The sequence below is a fragment of the Salvelinus alpinus genome, chromosome 11 (assembly GCF_045679555.1).
Source record: "Salvelinus alpinus chromosome 11, SLU_Salpinus.1, whole genome shotgun sequence".
Lineage (NCBI taxonomy): Eukaryota > Metazoa > Chordata > Actinopteri > Salmoniformes > Salmonidae > Salvelinus > Salvelinus alpinus.
Genome location: NC_092096.1, coordinates 21,479,982 through 21,496,046, shown reverse-complemented (window position 1 = coordinate 21,496,046; position 16,065 = coordinate 21,479,982). Strand labels below are relative to the sequence as shown.

Genomic DNA, 16,065 nt, shown 5'->3' with positions numbered 1-16,065 from the left:
AAAACCAGGTGTTGGATGTGTTTAATATCGTTACATTCATTCCGTTGCAGACATTACTATGAGCCCGTCCTCCCCATTTAAAGTGTCATAGATGGGTGGGGAATTGAACTTATACCAATTTGTATGTCCATGATTTCAAAGCCAGTTTGTCAGTATAAGGCTAATCTGGCTGTTTAAGATCAACATCCAAAATATAACTTGTTATTTTTCATTGTTTTCTTTTCTAGATTATACAAGTGAACACATTCAAATGCAAACATTGAACAGGGATAGAGGAGAAATTTGAATATTTCTGCATATTCATCCATTGGTTGACAACAAAAAAATGGATTTTAGTGAATGGATGCTGCAAGAGTCCTCTTGGATGCCACAAGAGTAATCGGATGCTGTAAGAGTCACTGGTGTTCATGACATGGACAGTTGCCAGGGATTCAATTGTGTTCCCATGTCTGTGATTTATTCAAATCACACATTCACTAGGTGCGAACTCACTCATTATCAGAGCAGTGGACACCTATGATCACCCCTGAATTAGACTCATCAGTGATGTTTGTAGAGGCAAAAATAATTAGCAGCCATATTTTCTCCTCCTCCTATCTGTGTATTTGTCATGGTGATGGGATGTGGAGCCCAGTGCAACGCGGACAGTGTGTTTGTATAGATCCATTTTAATTAGGGGAGCACACAATGGAAACACATTTTATAGTGTGTGATTTCTCTCCATGGGCTGTAGAGGCTAGTGGTGGCACAGCGATGCACCACTGACAGACCAGAGAAGTCAGCCTAGATCAGCACTGTGGGAGAGGAGCAGGAGAGAGAAGACTAGCTTTCAAACAGTGGTTGGAGCATAGAGAAACAGGGAACTTGGCACACAAAAACATCTTTGTAGGACTTTCAGAGCTCTCTGATCAATTCTATGTGAAGGAGATCTTGAAAATCTGCCCTAATCTCAACTTCATGTCTCTGTATCGGTGAGACCGGTTGCCGTGGATATCCAGCAACGCCACACACAAATGAATAATACAGCGGAACGATGCTTGCTACCCAAGTTGCATCCTAAAAATCAACACCCACAGAAATATATTGGAGGTGTAAAGAGAGCAGTGCCAGCCCTGGCTAAATGCAGTAGGATTTCTATTCCTTTAATTATATAATAAACTCCATTCAATTTAAGTGTTTCCTTGTTCTCATGGATTACTACTAGTCACTATTTGCTGACTATAATAAATTGTAATCCACGTAGCAATCCATGACAACAAGGAAACACTTAAATTGAATGGGGTTTACTGGTTCTAAAATAACATTTTTTTAGACACATTTTTTGGCAACCAGAAAAATAGATCTTTAACTGGTTGTAATCTGATCAAATATGACATCATGATTTTAAAAAATATGCCAGAAAATGACGTCATTGTGACGTCACATGCCACCTTTTGTTGGCTGGGATCACCCTGAAGATCTGCTCTGGGACACCTCCCTTTTCATCCAAGAGTGTAGGATGGATGTTAAGCTGGTGGTAGGCTGTTGCTTTGATACATACAGTTGTTCTAATCAAGCAAAGACCATGGCGAACAATACTGAATAGGGCTGTAATAGGGCTGTATCAACAGCGACAGCATTGCCTAGTGGTTAGAGTGTTGGACTAGTAACCGAAAGGTTGCAAGATCAAATACCCGAGCTGACAAGGTAAAAATCTGTCGTTCTGCCGTTCTGGCTGTCATTGAAAATAAGAATTTGTTCTTAACTGACTTGCCTAGTTAAATAAAAGGTAAAATAATAAATAAACAGCTTGTTGAGCTGTTGTCTCATACCACAGTGCCTCCTGGTGGTATGATTCATAAGAGATTGCCTCTATATTCTCATCATATGTTTTCAGTGGTTGTTCTTAAAAGTGTAAGGAATCTATGAATCTCATTTGAGAACAAAAATACAAAGGTTCCTCCTCGGTGGAAGCAAGTGTTGATTGAAATCCATACAGTATAAGACGAGTTGAGCACATTGAAGAAAACAGACACTGGAGTAACTTCAGCTACCCTTCCTGTAGCTCACTCCAACGCCAGGCATCACATTTTCATGGAATCGAATGGGCTGCTTTAGCATTAGCTAGCCTAGCATGAGGACGAAATAAGCAGTTTAATTCAAAACTAGCAGTATTTCAATCTTCTAAAATTGTCATTTTGGATAATGGGATAATTAGAGGAACAGCAACATCTTCCATCCCTGGACTGAGGTAGATTTTCTAGTTAAATCCTGCACTCGTCACCACGGTGCAAACATTATGGGAGGTGTGTTTTTTGACCTGAAAGGTTCAGATACAATTCCGGCTAACTTCAGCCCTGATTTTGCGATCTTTACTCCAATAAATTGGGTTCCTCAAACGAAGGAAATAAGATTTACAAAGAAGGGCCGAGTGACTGCGGGCCAAAGTAAATCAAATCAAATTGTATTTGTCACATTCTCCGAATACAACAGGTATAATAGACCATACAGTGAAGTGCTTACTTACTTTTTTAGTCGTGATGTTTGATCTCTGTTTCTCTATGAAGTCCAGTAGACAGAATCAATCTGCACACTGAGTTTGATTGTATCATAGTTATCACTGTTGATTCACCGCACACCTCTGCTAAACTGAGTGGAGGAAGGTGTGATGTCCTGAACGTTTCCAATTATAGAAATGTGATCTATAGAGCTGATATGATTTCCTATTCTACATATTATATACTGAACAAAAATATAAATGCAACAATTTCAAAGATTTTACTGAGTTACAGTTCATAGAAGGAAATCAGTCAATTTAAATAAATTCATTAGGTCCTAATCTATGGATTTCACATGACTGGGCAGAGGTGTAGCCATGGGTGGGCCTTGGAGGGCATAGGCCCACCCACTTGGGAGCCAGGTCCACCCAATGGGGAGCCAGGCCCAGACAATCAGAATGAGTTTTTCTCCACAGTTTTCCCCCCAGGGCTTTATTTCAGATAGATATACTCCTCAGCACCTCCTCTCCCTCTCATCAGACGATCCCGCAGGTGAAAAGCCGGATGTGGAGGTCCTGGGCTGGCGTGGTTACACGTGATCTGCGGTTGTGAGGCCGGTTGGACATACTGCCAAATTCTCTAAAATTATGTTGGAGGCGGCTTATGGTGGAGAAATGAACATAAAATTCTCTGCCAACAGCTCTGGTGGACATTCCTGCAGTCAGCATGCCAATTGCATGCTCTCTCAAAACTTGAGAGATCTGTGGTATTGTGTTGTGTGACAAAAATTCACATTTTAGAGATGCTTTTTATTGTCCCCAGCACAAGGTGCACCTGTGTAATGATCATGCTGTTTAATCAGCTTCTTGATATGCCACACCTGTGAGGTGGATGGATTATCTTGACAAAGGAGAAATGCTCACTAACTGGGATGTAAACAAATTTGTGCACAATATTTGAGAGAAATTAGCTTTTTGTGCATATGGAACATTTCTGGGATCTTGTATTTCAGATCAGGAACCATGGGGCCAAAACTTTACATGTTGCGTTTTTATTTTTGTTCAGTTTAGTTTGAGTGCCATTTACTGTGTTACGTCTAGGCTATGGCCGCATTCTAACAGATCACTTTGCCTTCCAAAGTGTGTGGTATTATGTGGATAAAAACTGTTCGACTTGCGCCTACATGACGACTGCATGAACTTTGCAAAAACCATGTGATCAAAAGCAGTTGGTCTTCAACTTCATCCTGCACCCATTACCTGCATTGTGGTAGGCTCAACCAATCATTAGGTTGTTTATGTTTGTCCTACACGTGACCAAAGACGTGACTGAAACAGGAAGCAACTTAATGTACACAGTAGATATGTACAATTCAAATGTGATATTTGAGGGCCTCTGACCAATTTATAGTACAATGTACACATATATTTGGAAAAGTTTATTCCGACATTACAAAAAAATGACTTTTATTAACAATGGCAACACTACCATGTTGCACTGCCTTGCTTTTGGAAAACCACATCAGTGCCTGACTTTCGGCTGTCACAGAAGCGCCTCCATTCACCTCCCTTCTCAGCTCGACTTTCGTCCACAGTCGGTGTAACAGCGCCACATGGTGCAAAGCCCGGCAGCTGCAGGTTAAGGACAGTCGTCTTACGCTCTCGGGCACGGCTTGGCACTGATGCATCAGCGTCTATGGAGCATTCGCCTGGGCTTCCAGGAGTGACAGCTTGCCATACCCCTGCTTTCTAGGAGCAGCCTCTATCCGGAGATACAACACCGCTTTTCCATACACGGGTTCCTGTTTGTTCTGGTGTATTTTGAAGACGCCGTGAAACCGCTACTGCCAAGCTGTTAGCAGGTGAGGTAGTTTGCGTTCAATCTGTTGTCGTATTCATTCATTGACATGTTGCTGGCTAAATTATCATGCATTAATAGTGGATAACGGTGTTTACGTATAGCTGAGTCTACTGCAACCTGCTGAAATTATCTAGCCTAAATACCTGCTTGGAAATAGCCTAAACAGGCAATTTTGTTAGGTGTCACATTGAGCACATGTAGGCGGCTGTTCTTGCGGTCCAGTTCTGCGTAATTGCATCGGAAATCGATTTTATTGTGCCGAATCTCCTGATCTTTAGGCTATTCAAAGAGTGACTCGATTATAGGCTAGAGATCTCGTAATTCCATATCTCATGATCCCCTGTTGCCTCATGTTGATGCCCTCTCATTTTGTTTTACAAATTGCATCTTCAGTCAGCGCATCACATCAGTCACTCACGATGCCACTATTGGCACAGGTGAGAAATACATTTCAAATACGTCATCTGATGAAAAACTCCTCGTGAACTGAAATATTTATATTATTGTATGCATTTTAACCAAATGTGACATGCAGCTAGGGTCATTTTAAAATGTATCGATCTCTCATCCACAAAATGCACCCCAAATCCCTTTCCTGGACTGCTTCTTGAAATAAAGGCGAATCATTTGGGCTTGGACTATTTCCAGAGAAAAAACGCAACATGCATGGGTGACGTTTTATTAGTTGGCATCGTGATGCTCGCTATCATAACGCCTCGAACGGATTAAATAATGCATGAACCGGTGTCAGCCGCTCCAGTGTTTGCATTGATTCGTTCTCTGCAGGGGGCGAGCCTGGATGAGTTAAGGGGGTTTAGTTTGGAACAGATAATATTGGGGAAGAGAACGATAGACGCATGTAATTCTCCTATCATAATTGGCAATGCGCATGTCTTAATCACTTCATGGTTATGGATTTCAAATAAATAAGCTCACGTGACGTTATTCCCTCTCTCACAATTATATCCCCATCACCAGAATTTTTGGATGGAATTATAAATGCTTCTTTATTTTAATTCAATTACATGCGAATACAAAAGGCAGGCGGAATTATCACCAGGAGTTACACGTGAGATGCTCCTGGATCTGACCATAGACATTAAAACCAGGCATCTGTCGCCTCTTTCCAGGACTTCAGTAGAAAACTCCAGTACTGAACTAAACCCATTGCTGGCACATTATGTCTTTGGCAAAGAACAACCATTTACAACTGCGACCTGGCCAAGATAAAGCAAAGCAGTGCGACACAGAGTTGCACATGGAGTTACACCATTCATATGAAACAACGTCCTTCTCATCTAGCTCAAGCAATGGCAGGAGATGGCATATAGTAGGGATGGGCATTTGAAATGATTTCACTAATCGATTATTATCATATTTTTTCGTTTATCCGGATAGTCGAAATGCATGTGTTGTAAAGAACCCCCCCCTGTTGTTTTATGAAAATGTGTGTAATTGTCTATCCTTGTAGGCTATGTAGCAATGTCATATAGATCATTTTCATTCATTTTAGACAAAGACTTTTCATTGTTTAATACAGATATATAAAAACAGTACCAGTCAAAAGTTTGGATTATTCCAGGGTTTTTCTTTATTTTTACTATTTTCTACATTGTAGAATAATAGTGAAGACATCAAAGCTATGAAATAACACATATGGAATCATGTCAAATTGTTAAACAAATCTAAATATATTTAAGATTCTTCAAAGTAGCCACCCTTTGCCTTGATGACGACTTTGTACCTGTCGCCATTTTCTTTCTCTGAAGTAAAGGTTGTCTACTTGAGTAGGATTCTTTCAGTCTAGCTGAGATCATTCCGTTCCTACCGTCTACCTCGCTGCCTACTGTCGCTGATGGCTGGCTATCTCACTGGCTACTGTAATTCCTCCTGACATGTTTCCTGTCAGAGAGGCGCTGGAGCGTTGACTTCCTCACCGATTGTTTAGTACTCTTTCCACTGACCTGGGCTCAGGAATCCATCTGATGAAGGACACTTTATGAGGGGCTAACTCTCCAGTCCGTTGTAGAAGGAGAATGGAAAGTTCATGAGATTTGTTGGCACTTGTCATTATGTCTTAGGTTTGCGCAGCTGATTGTGTCTGCTGGTCTAATAATCAGACTGGAGGAGCAATGAACCCTGAAGTACGCAATCCCCATCACCTTTCCACCCCTGCCCATCAGTCAATCTTTTAACTCCCTTCTCTCTCCCTAGTTCACTGCTGTGTTCCATTTTACTCCCGGTTGCTCCTCTCTTGTCTATAGAACGTTGAGATTGAGGCCAATCTCTCTCTCTCTCTCTCTCGGTCACATGATGTGTCCTGTCCTTGTGTGTACTGTTTCAGTGAGATCACTGTTTCAGTGAGATCAACGAGTGGTGAAGATATCTCAAGTGAATTAGATTGCACTCGCAGATGTGTTTTAATGGAGACGATAGAAAGCTGTGACATTCTCTCTTTTCAGCAACAATTAGTCTTGTTGTCATATAGGGGGGAACTCACTTGATTAATGGTGCCGTGAGTACCACCTGGAAGGAAGCCATCCAACGTTCACATGCATTAGCCTGGTCCTGTCTTTGTGATATAACTACTGTGTTCTACAGATTGCTGTGATTGTTCCTGTCTTTGTGATATAACTACTGTGTTCTACAGATTGCTGTGATTGTTCCTGTCTTTGTGATATAATTACTGTGTTCTACAGATTGCTGTGATTGTTCCTGTCTTTGTGATATAACTACTGTGTTCTACAGATTGCTGCAATTGTTCTTGCCTCTTTTTACTATGAATGTGTGCAACCATTGTGGTCCTAGGAAAGTGGACTCAAAAGAGAGCAAGCACCTGAACCATGCGAAGGGCAACACAACCTGGGTTTGGGGGGCATTTTGAATTGAGAGTTGACATGACTTTGTGACATCTGCTGATGTAAAAAGGCCTTTATAAATTTGACTAATGATTTGGTACTTTTGACTTTTGATTTCAGCCTTATCTAGGATTAGATTATATTTTGACCAAAATGTCTTGACACAAACAAACAGCTCTCTCTGCTTTTGGCCAGATGAGAGTACTGTAGTGGGTAAATAGAAGAGGGAGTGAAAACAAGCTACACTGAACAAAAATATAAACACAACATGTAAAGAGTTGGTCCCATGTTTCATGAGCTGAAATAAAAGATCCCAGAAATGTTCCATACTCACAAAAAGCGTATTTCTCAAAAATGTTCTCCACACATTTGTTTAAATTCCAGTTAGTGAGCATTTCTCCTTTGCCAAGATAATCCATCCACCTGACAGGTGTGGCATATCAAGACTCTGATTAAACAGCATGATCATTACACAGGTGCACCTTGTGCTGGGGGCAATAAAAGGCCACTAAAATGTGCATTTTTGTCACACAACACAATGCCACAGCTGTTTCAAGTTTTGAGGGAGCGTGCAATTGACATGCTGACAGCAGGAATGTCTAACAGAGCTTTTGCCAGAGAATTTGATGTTAGTTTCTCTACCATAAGCTGCCTCCAACGTTGTTTTAGAGAATTTGGCAGTACGTTCAACAGGCCACACAACCGCAGACCATGTGTATGGCGTCGTGTGGGCAAGCGGTTTGCTGACATCAACGTTGTGAACAGAGTGCCCCATGGTGGCGGTGGAGTTATGGTATGGGCAGGCATAAGCTACGGACAAAGAACACAATTTCATTTTATCGATGGCAATTTGAATGTGCAAAAATACCGTGAAGGTATCTGTGACCAACAGATACATATTTGTACTCCCAGTCATGTGAAATCCATAGATTAGAGCCTAATTCATTTATTTCCATTGACTGATTTCCTCATATGAACTGTAACTCAGTAAAATATATCTTTGTTCAGTGTGTATATAGGACAACATAGAGACTGCTGAAAAGACGCCTTTTCTTTTTGAAGAGGGGAATGAGGAGTCTGAAGCCGAGACCGAGTGCTCCACCGTGCAGAGGGAGTGAGCGAGCGGGAGCTGATCTGTCACTTCTGAGTGTTAAAAGGGAGGAGGGGGGGAGGTACCCTGACACTGATGGCTTGTGAAGTTTACTCTCGGATGCTAGTGAATTAGGTTGTCATGACGAATAATGCACTCCTTCTTACAGTTGGTTGTGACTGTGGCCAACACTGGGCTAAATGAAGAGGATGGGAGACCAGGGTAAAGGCACATTCTGCAAAAAAGGTCCATATCAATCATTTTTGTTATTGCCTTCAATGATTCAAAATCCTTCTCAAAACAAGGTGTGGTGCCCTTCAATGATTCAAACTCATTCTCAAAACAAAGTGTCATGTCCTTCAATGATTCAAACTCATTCTCAAAACAAAGTGTCATGTCCTTCATGTCCTTGTTGATACATGAATTATAGCCCTATTTTCTGTCTCCAAGCACCCATCCCACATCCCACAGAGTCCTCATCCCACAGACTCCCCATCCCATAGAGCAGGGTTTCCCTAACTCGGTCCTGGGGCCCCACATGGGTGCACGTTTTGTTTTTTGCCCTAGCACTATACAGCCAGTGGGGGGCCCCATGACCGAGCTTGGGAAACCCTGTCATAGAGTCCCCATCCCATAGAGCAGCTGCCACGCATAAGGACGTGCTTTTTAATTAATTTAGGCCTACATAAATTTGCCTTGGGGAAGAACGGCTGGCCTACTGGATGTGTGCAACCTTGGCCCAGATAATGGCACTGAATAGCACGGGCTTAAATGAAGAGGGAAGCTGTGAATGTAGCTGGAAACTACAGCTGTTTGTGTCTGGCTCGCTGGCTGGCGGCCCGTGAAGGTAGCTGGAAATTACAGCTGTTTGGGCCTGACTGGCAGGCTGGTGGCCTGTATAGAATGGCCTGAGGTGCCTTAATGGCCCCTTTGAGCAGGAAATAAAGAGCTGACTCATGCTAATGTGTTCATCTGAGGCACAGGTCTCATATACAAGTCCCATAAGTCCCTTCTCAGTATGATGAGGAATCTGCATTCGGATATGTTTGATGTATTATGTTTGATATATTATGTTTGATATATTATATTTGATATGTTTGATATATTATGTTTGATATATTATATTTGATATGTTTGATATATTATGTTTGATATATTTGATATGATATGTTTGATATATTATGTTTGATATATTATGTTTGATATATTATATTTGATATCATACATATCAAACATATGTTTGATATATTATGTATGATATATTTGATATGTATGATATATTTGATATGTTTGATATATTATGTATGATATATTTGATATGTATGATATATTTGATATGTTTGATATATTATGTATGATATATTTGATATGTTTGATATATTATGTATGATATATTATATTTGATATGTTTGATATATTGTATTTGATATATTTGATATATTATGTTTGATTTGTTTGGTATATTATATTTGATTTGTTTGATATATTATGTTTGATATGTTTGATATATTGTATTTGATTTGTTTGATATATTTGATTTGTTTGATATATTTGATATATTATGTTTGATATGTTATATTTGATTTGTTTGATATATTATATTTGATATGGTTATTTGATTTGTTTGATATATTTGATATATTTGATTTGATATGTTTGATATATTATATTTGATATATTATGGTTGATTTGTTTGATATATTGTATTTAGCCAGCAGCATACCACCCTACATCCCACTGCTGGCTTGCCTTTGAAGCTAATGTCGTGTCTTTGACTATGCCAGATTGATTGCTATGACATGCTATTCTATAAAATAATTTCTCTGTAATTAATATTACCTGATTGAACTAATCATGTAAATATTAATTAACTAGAGAGGGACACCACGAAATAATATTTATAGAGCTGTTATCTTTCGAATAAACTCTTAAAGATTTAGTAATATTTTACTAAATAGCAGTCACATTAATCGTCATTTTATTCAGTCTCATCTGAAAGTTGTAAGTCCTTGATTATCTGCAAGAATCCTGGCTAACAAGTTGAATCAGCAATACAAAATTGGGTTTAATTATTTATTTACTAAATACCTAACTAATCACACAGAATCACACATATACAATTAAATAATAACTTGATCACAAATTACGTCATACAGAAAAACGTCCCTAGCGGGCGTTATAGATATGACAGCTTGTTACACAAAGGAAAGGGGCGGGATTTTAGTGAAAGAGCGGGAGACTGGAACATAGGCGAGCTGTGCTGTCGTAAATACAGTATCTGATGCATTCTAAATTACCGCCCATTTGAAAAAGAAAATGCAATACATATTTACTCTGAGCTGCGCTTCAGTAGGTTGGTGGTAGATGGACCGTGTCGCCAACCCGAGTCCTCTGTCCTTTGAAGAATGTCTCTGGTTGTCACGGGATACGTTGTAGTAACGTTGTATGTAGTAGACGGGATACTCGGACTGTCCTTCCTAACCTGCGTTTAGCTGTTGCTAACTCAACGGTTAGGAGATATCACTTCTGTAGTGAATACGAGTTCAAAGTTCATACCATTCACAATCAAAGTCCATGCTGATGTTGGCCTAGTTCTGTAGTTATTGTCTGAACCATTCTGACACAGGACCGTCATCCTGGTGTACCCGGAACAGGAAGTTATATTCTTGTCTATGGCTTTATATAGTGGAGGGAGAGGGGTGTGTCTGAAAAGTTTATAACCCATGCCTCTTCACAGGGGTGGGCCACTGTGAGCAGAGGAAAACTTATGAAAGTACAGATCTCTCATTTGGAAGCTAAAATTACATTTCACCTCTTCACAAATAATGTCATATTCAAACATTTCAATTAAACAACAATTCCATGTGAATCCGATACCCCTGACGTTTAGACTTTTCACAGTGGAGTTTATGTCAATCTATCATTGATGAGAATGTGTCAGAGGGCAACCGAACTGACATAATATACCTTAAGTACCACCGCATATGTTCAGTTGGTCGGATTACCAGAATATAGTTCATTTCCCCCAACTTCTGATGTTACCCAGAATCTCTATGTTAACCCATGGGTTTCCTTATGTCACATCAGTTATAGTGGGGAGAGAGAAAAAGGGGGAAAGAGGTATTTATGACTGTCGTAAACCTACCCCCAACCCAACGTCATGACACTAAGCAGGGTTAGTTCTGATCAGTTCCTGGATGCGAGACCAGATACTGCTGAAAGTGGTGTTGGGGAACCAGTAGAAGGAACTCTTTCTTCAGGTCTAAAAAAGTTATCGTAAGAGTAGGGGTGTTAACCCCGTTGTCCTGGCTAAATTCCCAATCTGGCCCTCATACCATCATGGCCTACCTCATCATCCCCAGCTTCCAATTGGCTCATTCATCTCCCCTGTAACTATACCCCAGCTCGTTGATGTAAATGAGAATGTGTTCTCAGTCAACGGACCTGGTAAAATAAAACTAAATATTGTTGCGTGATAGGCTTTCAGAATGCATGGGGTAGGATGGGAGTGAGGGATGCATGGGGTAGCATGGGAGTGAGGGATGCATGGGGTAGGATGGGAGTGAGGGAGTGGGGGAAGCGGGTACAGCCTTAATTTGTTGGGCCATGGACTACAAGGTGTCGAAAGCGTTCCACATGGATGCTGGCCCATGTTGACTCCAATGCTTCCCACAGTTGTGTCAGGTTGGCCTGATGTCCTATGGGTGGTGGACCATTCTTGATACACACAGGAAACTGTTGAGCTTGAAAAACCCAGCAGCGTTGCAGTTCTTGACACACTCAAACCGGTGCGCCTGGTACCTACTACCATACCCCGTTCAAAGGCACTTAAATATTCTGTCTTGCCCATTCACCCTCTGAATGACACGCATACACAATCCATGTCTCAAGGCTTAAAAATCCTTATTTAACCTGTCTCCTCCCCTTCATCTACAGTGATTGAAGTGGATTTAACAAGTGACATCAATAAGGGAACATAACATTCACCTGGTCAGTCTGTCATGGAAAGGTGTTCCAGATGTTTTATCCACTCGGTGTATCCCACTGTCATGTTTAGTTTGTCTCGTTGGCAAAGTTGAAATTGACGTTGAATGGATGTGCTTTTAAAAGCAGAGAATGCAGGCCCCAAATTCCATCTTGGCCTCGTCTCCTTAGGAGCGACTCTGAGATAAGAAATGACAGCACTGTTAAATGAACTTGCATTACACATTTATGGAGGAAGGAGATGAAGTCAGACTTATGGCGGAGCCAGCAGCCACGCAAAATCTTAATTCCAATGAGTAGGATGATCCTCTGAGTGGTGGGGTCTGATAAGGAGCCTGTAGGAAGAGCTTACAGAGTCCCTCACACAATTCCAGTCTCCTGGGACTACAATCATCTTCCTTTTTATTAGGATTGTATACCTGGAGCAAGATGCTATATACACACACACTGAGGGACGGTCATTCCACCACCCCCCTCACCCTCAAAGAAGTCTTTGAGGAATTGGGATGTACCCAATGAACATTTATCACAACCGCTAGCTCCCCTGGTGCCTGTAAACTCCACATCAGCTCCTCTACCCTCCACCCCCAGACTGTAAACTCCACATCAGCTCCTCTACCCTCCACCCCCAGACTGTAAACTCCACATCAGCTCCTCTACCCTCCACCCCCAGACTGTAAACTCCACATCAGTTCCTCTACCCTCCACCCCCAGACTGTAAACTCCACATCAGCTCCTCTACCCTCCACCCCCAGACTGTAAACTCCACATCAGCTCCTCTACCCTCCACACACCACCCCCAGACCCTGACAGCCCCACCCAGCTTCACCAATTTCCCTCGCTGTCCACTGGGAGTTTGGCCAATAGACAATCTAATTTCAATTAGAGGTAAATCTTTGTTTTGATCTTGAACTTGAGTCGGTGGTGTTGAAAGGCCTCCTCAACCCATTTCATTAACCCAGTGGCCTCCTCGTACTCTCTCTCGTCGGAGTGCTGAGACCCTGCCAAAACCTAATCTACTCCCAGACTGCATTTTGTGTGTGTGTGTGTGAGCAACTTGGTCTCATAGACTAGATGTAACATTGTAAAATGTAAATCCGGGACACTTAAATTAGTATAACATGTTACGTTTGTTATGGTTACATAAGACAGAAGGTTACTTAAGGCAAAAAAGAAAGTAGTGTGGTTGGTCGGGGTGGATGTGTTGGCATATAACACGAACGTCTAGCAACCCCAAGGTTGCGTGTTGAATCTCATCATGGACAACTTTTACATTTTAGCAACTTTGCAACTACTTGCTACTTTGCAACAGGTTAGCATGTTAGCTAACCCTTTAATCTAACTCCTAACCTTAACCCTTTAATCTAACTCCTAACTCCTAACCTTAACCCTAACCCCTAGTCTAGCTAATGTTAGCCACCTAGCTAACATTAGAAACAACACATTGGAATTTGTTTATCATACGTTTTGCACATTTGTACCATATTGTACAGAATAATACAACATGCTGGTTGGTGAGAAAGAGTATGTGTGTTTTCCTTTGTTCACTGCACAATGCAACATGTCATTAAGAATTTAAGTCTTCCCCTGCACTGCAGACGTGATTTTCAGAGTTTGGGTGGATTGTGTTTTAGTTCTGCTTGTGTGTGTGCACGCGTGCTTTGTGTGTGTTTCTGCTTGTGTAAGTGGTCGTGGTGGTGTGTGTGTTTGTGTGTACATGTGTGTCTCTTGGGGTAATTGGCCTCAGCTCTGGCCAGGGAATGTTGCTGACACAAAGAGAAAAACAACCACTTTTCTTCTCTTGCAACAATCAGCATGGCATCACTTGTACCATCAAACTGTGGTGGGGGAGGGAAGGAGGTAGAGGGAAGGGGTGGAGAGGAGGGGGACGTGTGTGGGGGGGGGGCGAGTGGAGTGGAGGGGTGAGGAGGGGGTCGAGGAGAGGAGGGAGGGGCCAATTCAGTACTCTATATCAAGATGCTCTGGAGGAGCCTTCAGAGCATTCAGACTCCTGTGTTAAGACTGTGTTGGTGCGTATTGAGTTAGGCTAGACGCTAGATATAAACGATGGAGAATCATAAATCAGTTTTTTCTATGTGTCAGAGAATACTATGGCGTCACAGAGCCCTATGACAGAACACTCAGTCTGAAACATCATACTTTCATACAATGGGGTCAATAGCAATGGGGTCTTTTTAGTGGGGTAATTATTTTTACAAGAGGAAGATGACCTGCAGTGAAATGTAGACTGTCACCCAAGGGACAGAGAATGCTGGGAAAATGGCTCTATTTTTAGTGAAGCTATCTGAAATTAGCAAAGGCTCATCTGAGCGTCTGTAGAATCCTGTAGACCTATGTGTATACCTCTGGAAGCTCGATTGTACAATGAGGCCAACCCAGGATCATATCAACAATCCTGATTGGAATTCTCATAGATAGTCTACCTCTGTGGATATCTATTATGCTTGCATGGTGTAAGCATTTGAGGTGATGGCGTCCTTCGAGAGACCGACAGTAAGTCATGAATAAAGAACACCGGGTTCTATTCGAGTTGTTTTTATTTCCCCCTAGTTTCCGTGGTGTCACTGGTATTTGTTATCTTCCCTGGTGACCTCGGCGACCCCTCTTCATCATGAAGCGTAGCGTCTCCTCCAACTCTGATTCAATGGCAATTATTTCCACAAACGCAACTCTAATCACTAATCAAGGGAACGTCCAGGAGTGCAATTAGATGGCCCGTGTATCATTAGAACTGGAATTGACAGGCTGCAGTATGCAGTCACTTAGTAGAGGACCGGAGATTGTATGCTGGGTGATGAGATTTGAGTTGGTCATTATGTTTGAAATGGAAGACGGCACCGATCGTTACTTTCCCTCCGTGGATCAACTGATTTGGTGATTATTTCTCAACATCGTGCAAGGGTTTTGTATGGGGACATTGGAATGAGATGAAGTGTGTATGTATGTCCTGTCTTAATGTGTATGATAGGCCTACATTGGAGCACTCGGCTGGTTTCCCGGACTCAGATGAAGCATATTCCTCAGCTAAGAAGCACTTTTAATGTAGAATATATCATTTTTACATTTTACATTTTAGTCGTTTAGCAGATGCTCTTATCCAGAGCGACTTTGAGTAGTGAGTGCACACCCTTTTCCAGGAGTATGATTAATCTGTGTCTGGGAAACCTGCCCGCTGTGTTGATTGTGTGTCTGGTGGCACCTGGGCTTACTGTCTAAGACAAGACTATTACCAGCCCCTGGCTGGTCTGTAGCAGAATAACATGTTGACCGCTGAATCAATGCTGAGAGAGGCAGTCAGCCATTAGGCTCCCCGATGTCTCCACCCAGTTTGACTGAATATGGAATTTCCACAGAGCGGATGGCAACCCCAGCCTTTTCCCTCTTAGAGGACGCTGGATTGATTTGTTTATGATAATGGCCCCGAACAAGGGATAATCAAGTCATTATGAGTTATTGGTCTCAACATCACTGATGGTCCCTGTAAACAACCACATTAGAAGCAGCCGTGACTGAAGACACCAAACATGGAGCGAGGACACCTCTGCCAAGTGGGCGTATGCCAACCTGTTAAGAGCCTTAAAAATTCGGCCCACCAAGACATTTATTGGGCAATTGAACTAATAAACAACAGTATAGACCTCCATTGTCGCTCTCTCTAACTAGTTTCTCTCTCTGTCTCTCTGTCCGTCTCTGTCTCAGACGACTCGTTGCTCATCTCATCTGGAATTCCTCACCCTCGGGCCGCCGTGGTTCCTTCTCCGGTGGTTTAGGAAAT

The 16,065-nt window shown here is 41.8% G+C and overlaps 1 long non-coding RNA gene across 1 annotated transcript; it reads right to left on the bottom strand.

The window, feature by feature from the left end:
• Positions 1 to 203: 203 nt before the first annotated feature.
• LOC139533405 (uncharacterized) lies at positions 204 to 2,688 on the bottom strand. Its single transcript, XR_011666735.1, has 2 exons — positions 2,507 to 2,688; positions 204 to 794 (listed from the first exon to the last, which is right to left on the bottom strand). It is a non-coding gene; the product is annotated as an uncharacterized lncRNA (long non-coding RNA).
• Positions 2,689 to 16,065: the final 13,377 nt, after the last annotated feature.